Genomic DNA, 6,258 nt, shown 5'->3' on the forward strand with positions numbered 1-6,258 from the left:
ATACTAATGCATGAAAATCCTAACCTCAAAAAAAATCACCCGTTAGTAGTGTATATGGATGACATTATGGTAGTTGCTATACTACTTGAAAATTTGATTAAATTTTAACTACTTTATAAATAACTCCCTCAGTTTTGAAGTTATTTTACTAAAATTTTGCACATAATAGTTTTTTAATATTACCTTAATTATTCCTTAAAATTATCGAAATAGCTTCACAATAATATATAGCTCCAATACAACTGATTACTCAGATATGTGTTTTTGCGCTATAACTCTAACTTCATATCTGAATAATAAATTGTATGCGTGCTATGTTAAATTGAACCTATACTAAATTTTATACTATTTAATTGGAGGAGTTATAACGCAAAACAACGTATCTGATCAATCAGTTGTATGGGAGCTAGATGTTTTAGTGAACCGATTTCGATGATTTTTATGGAATAGTTAAGGTAATATTAAAAAACGGCTATGTGCAAAATTTTAGTAAAATATCTTTAAAACTCAGGGAGTTTTTTATAAAATAGTTAGGAATTTAAGCAAAGTTTCAAGTACCGCTATCTCGAACAGTGGAGCCAATAGGGTAAAACTGAGGACGCCATTGATTTTAGAAGGCTCCAATTAAGTTAGGGGAACTATCAGAACATTTGTCGAAAAAAATTTCCTGATACCACTTTCGAAATATTCTGACTAAAAGAAGGAACATCATTAAAAGTAGTAGATCAGGGTTTTTACACACTTCTAGAGACAAATATTTTTTAAGCATTTTACAGCTATATGTAATTTTATAAGGACTAGCAGTTATAGAAAGATTTAGATCGTTTCGACGTATTTTCCAAATGTGCCTTCAATTAAGGTGTTTTTGGAAAAAAAATTACGCTCAAGATCGCAGAATATTTTATCTTTAAAAGTTAGTTTATTCTGAAAGCACACCTCTTGCTAAGGTATCAAATTTTCCCAATTGTTTGTAGAATACAATACATACTTAAAAAGTTCTTAAAATTAAATGCTTCAAAACCTATACGCAATAAATCGAAAATTTTGAAAATTGTGAAATGCGGAGTTACAGACTTTGAGTTACTTGCCATTTCGTTTTTTAATGCACACTTTACTTACATATTACATATGAAGTATACACATAAGTGCTAAGTGCTCATTAAATTTCAAATCAGAATATGGTGTGCTCCAAAAGTTATGACATAATTAATTTTGCCCCTCTTAAAAATTACATAAAAAATTCACTTGTTTTCATTATTTTTTTAAATTTAAACACCTATCTTTCAAAAGTTATGCAGCACATTGATCCAAATTTTTTTTTAGGCTTCAAGTATACGTCAATGAATTATATCCAAAAGCAACCAGCTTGATTTAGTTTACAACAGTGAAAATAAAGCTAAATAAAACAAGGGTTACCTGTTTTTTAGATTTGCCCATATATGTCTCTATGAACTCACATAGTACGCCACATCATATTTACCTTATCATAGATACAACCTCTAAATTAATATATTTATAAGTCCATGAGATTCTGTGTAGCTGTGTTAAGTATACTGTTGTAGTTATTGATTTTTAGGGAAATGATGATGGTGGAAAAAAATGGTATCCTCCTGTGTTGTTGAGCCATAGGTTACAAAACATTAGACAACTGAAAGTGCTTACAATTTTAATACAAAATCAACTCCTTACACTTCATCCTTGTAAATGAAGCACAGTTTTGTCAAAATTAAACTTCTTATTTTAACCATTATCAGTTCTTAAAAAGCTTTTAGTAGTTTATCTTTACAAAAATATGTATAACAAGATCAATAACTAAATTTATTTAAATGCATTGATCTTATACTTATTAATTTGTCTGTCTTAGAACTAAAAGATAAAGTTAACGTTGAATAAAACCCACCAAAACTCACTGTTAAATTTTCCACATAATTAAAAGGATATCTACTTTAATAAGGCGAGCTTAAACATTAAAAGCATAATAAAACTGTTATAAAATCTAATCAACATAATCGCTGAGACCATGTATTGCATTTTCATGAATAATTCTGTGTAAAAAAATACATATACGCTAAAAAAGTATGTATTCTAACTTATTGCAGAAAAATGTTCATTTACGTTTCAAACGATTAATTCTAATGTGATAAGAAGTCAATATTTCGTACGCACTTTGTACACGCATAAGTAAAACATTATCATCTTTAACTAAATAGTATAACAATACAAAATCAATTATGCTATTCGAATTTTAAGACGATGGAGTACATAAACGAAACCTGTCGCGATTAACATATAACTATTTAATATAATATTTTGGTTGCAGAAATATATTAAATGCGCCAGTGAGCACATTAGACAATAGAAAAAATACAAGCCCATTCATGTTAACCGCCTCCACTAGCACAGGCAAAGTATTTGCATTGCATGTCGTCACCTCTGTAGAATTATCCAATTCTTCTACTTCGCTACTTTCGTTCACTGCTTTTCTATCATAGTTAGAACATAACGAATTTAAAATCAAATGAAATACTGTCGCAAAGAGGAAAGTCATTGTTAGGGCAACAGCCAAAACCCATATGACATAGCCGTAATTGCAGGTAACTCGCGCGATTGAAACTGTAAAAATGCATCCAACAACCAAGAGCCAGATTCCAATGTTTACCACACCTAATACTTTTAATTTTTAAGACACTGCCCAATATATATGGATAACAAATAGTGTGCTATGAAACCTGGTAGTGAACAAATACCCTCACGATTTGCTCTGAACAGTGTGTCGCGTGGTATATCTGAATTCATGACGAAGGTAGACACGGTATGCTGAAGTCCATATTCGTGAAGTGCTAGAAGAGCTGCAATGATATTGAAATTCAAAATTAGAAGATGAGGTGTAATTTAAAGAAAACAAAATTCAAAGAAATTCTTAACAGCAGAACTTAAAATTTGTTAAGTTTTTTTTTTTAGTTATTTGTGTACGAAAAAATTGTTAGTTGAGAGCTCTTCTATATTAACGTCACTACTATATCACTCACCTGAACCAGCTATTAAATGTGTGAATCTATGTCTAACAAGTACACTAATAAGGGAGCCAAACAACTTTGTAAGACCCAATGTAAAGAAGGCATTCATATGTACGCCACACTCATGTTCATCTTGTTGGTAATTAATTAACATTATGACCAGGGTACGCATGAGACCCAACACCAGCAACGGTACGACAGTCCATAAAGTTTGCTTAAGATGTGCAACTTTCTTGGGTGGTCGTGAGACAGTGCCCATTGCAAAAACGAATAACCCAATACCAACATCCATTAGGCCAACACAATAGTGACGTGTTTTTCGAAAATGTTTTGGAAACATTTCAAAATCCACAGCGAGTATGCATAGCGCCGTAAGCAGGTTGATAGTTGCACGATCAAGTGTTAATACAAATGGACGGCTGCCACCCAAATTGTACGTCCGATTTTGCTTTTTCTTTGCATAAACCACATATAATGCGGCCAACGAAAAGACGCACAAAAATATCATCACATAGCCAACATAGCTGTTGAGCACATTTACAATTACCACTGTTGGTACGACGATCTACACAAACTCAATAAGAAAACTGCATACAGCATGCGGAGGAACCCTTTTTTCAATCGCTTGCCCAACAATGCGCGCAATTGCTAAGAAATATACAACCGGCGCGATTGTCCACAGAATATGCCACACATGTGCGAAGGTTTCCCACGACTTTCTATCATAAATATCAGCATGCCCAGTATATGATGTCCGATTCAAAATCATATTCAAAAAACGTTGCTTTTCCGGACAAAGGCACTGTGATTCTGGCGTGCCAGTAGCGCAGAACTCACTCCCTATTCCTTCAAGCGGTTCCATATCGAGCGCTGATAATAACTCTTACTAAACTTTGATTAGTATCATAAAAGGGGATATAATAATGCTTTTAGGGTGGGGTTTAGTACCGCTCACAACTATTTCGGGCTATTCCGTCCAAATGGGTGGCCCGATCCAAAAGAATGTTCACACACTTGTAGTCAAGGGTCCACGCAATATTTTAACACTCACTTTTGTAAATTTTGGTCACTAAGTTATTTAAAAATGGGGTTGAAATATGCCCTTTTTTGTAAAATTCGGAAATTAGCGTACATTTATAACTCCTATTCTGCTTAAATTAGCCACTTCACCAGTATATTTTTGTATTCCCTTTCACTCTCCACTTTACTTGATTTGTTATAACTTGCTTTACGACTTTAATATTAACCAATTCATCACAATTCATTAAATAAAAACACCTTCAAAATCACGCGTCTGACTTTGGTTGCATATGCAAATTAAATGGCGGAGTTCAGCTGTCAATCTCCAAAATATACGTCCATAAACCTAGCTGACCCAAGTCGCCAAAAATCAATAAAAATTAGCTAGGAATTAGGTGTCTTTTAGGTGTTAATTAGGGCCTCCAAAATTAATTTAGGTGTTCCTTTGGTTTCCGAGAAATTCGCAAAAATGTGTTTACGTAAACCTAGCTGACCCATCGTTAAATTTAGGTTTTAAATTTTCCAGATATATAGGTTTACGTAAACCTAGCTGACCCATCGTTAAATTTAGGTTTTAAATTTTCCAGATATATGCTGGAATTAGGTGTCTTTTAGGTGTTCTTCAACGCCACTAAAACCAATTTAGTAGCTCCATTGGTTTCCGAGAAATTCGCAAAAATGTGTTTTCGTAAACCCAGCTGACCCATCGTTAAATTTAGGTTTTAAATTTTCCAGATATATGCTGGAATTAGGTGTCTTTTAGGTGTTCTTCAACGCCACTAAAACCAATTTAGTAGCTCCATTGTTTTACGAGAAATTCGCAAAAATGTGTGGGTCAGCTAGGTTTACGTAAACCTAGCTGACCCATCGTTAAATTTAGGTTTTAAATTTTCCAGATATATGCTGGAATTAGGTGTACGTAAACCTAGCTGACCCACACATTTTTTCAAATTTCTCGGAAACCAATGGAGCTACTAAATTGGTTTTAGTGGCGTTGAAGAACACCTAAAAGACACCTAATTCCTGCATATATGTTTTTCGAAAATTTTAAAAAAAAAATTTAAAATTGTTCAGCTAGCTTAAAAGCGCTGAGCTAGCTGACCCACACATTTTTTAAAATTTCTCGGAAACCAATGGAGCTACTAAATTAGTTTCGGTGGCGTTGAAGAACACCTAAAAGACACCTAATTCCTGCATATATGTATTTCGAAAATTTAAAAAAAAAAAATTTAAGATTGTTCAGCTAGCTTAACAGCGCTGAGCTAGCTGAAAAACACATTTTTGCGAATTTCTTGGAAACCAATGGAGCTACTAAATTGGTTTTAGTGGCGTTGAAGAACACCTAAAAGACACCTAATTCTAGCATATATTTGGAAAATTTAAAACCTAAATTTAACGATGGGTCAGCTAGGTTTACGTAAAGCTAGCTGACCCACACATTTTTGCGAATTTCTCGGAAACCAATGGAGCTACTAAATTGGTTTTAGTGGCGTTGAAGAACACCTAAAAGACACCTATTTCCTGCATATATGTATTTCGAAAATTAAAAAAAAAAAAATTTAAGATTGTTCAGCTAGCTTAACAGCGCTGAGCTAGCTGAAAAACAAATTTTTGCGAATTTCTCGGAAACCAATGGAGCTACTAAATTAGTTTTAGTGGCGTTGAAGAACACCTAAAAGACACCTAATTCCAGCATATCTCGGAAAATTTAAAACCTAAATTTAACGTTTACGTCAACCTAGCTGACCCACACATTTTTGCGAATTTCTCGGAAACCAAAGGAACACCTAAATTAATTTTGGAGGCCCTAATTAACACCTAAAAGACACCTAATTCCTAGCTAATTTTTATTGATTTTTGGCGACTTGGGTCAGCTAGGTTTATGGACGTCCAAAATATGCAAAAGAATGAGAGACAAAAGAAGATAGGATATAACCCAGTCAGCATTAAAAATATACAAAGGTGTTCTCTGCAAAAGGTGTTCAGCTCCCCTTCTTTGGCAACACAGAAAGGAGAATTCTACTGCCTGAGGGTTATAATCCCTAAGTACGGCCGAAGGCCGCCTACGCAGAAAGATGTTCTCTGCAAAAGGGGTTTAGCCCCCCTTCTTTGGCAACACAGAAATGAGAATTCTACTGCCTGAGGGTCATAATCCCTAAGTGCGGCCGAAGGTCGCCTACGCAGAAAGGTGTTCTCTGCAAAAGGTGTTCAGCCCCTTTTC

The 6,258-nt window shown here is 34.1% G+C and overlaps 1 pseudogene; it reads right to left on the reverse strand.

Annotated features, from left to right (window-relative positions):
- Nucleotides 1-1,757: 1,757 nt before the first annotated feature.
- On the reverse strand, nt 1,758-3,984 carry LOC118741684 (annotated as a pseudogene).
- Between the last annotated feature and the right edge of the window lie 2,274 nt (nt 3,985-6,258).

This window comes from Rhagoletis pomonella, unplaced genomic scaffold (assembly GCF_013731165.1).
Source record: "Rhagoletis pomonella isolate Grant_MI unplaced genomic scaffold, Rhpom_1.0 Rhpom_scaffold_00006, whole genome shotgun sequence".
NCBI lineage: Eukaryota > Metazoa > Arthropoda > Insecta > Diptera > Tephritidae > Rhagoletis > Rhagoletis pomonella.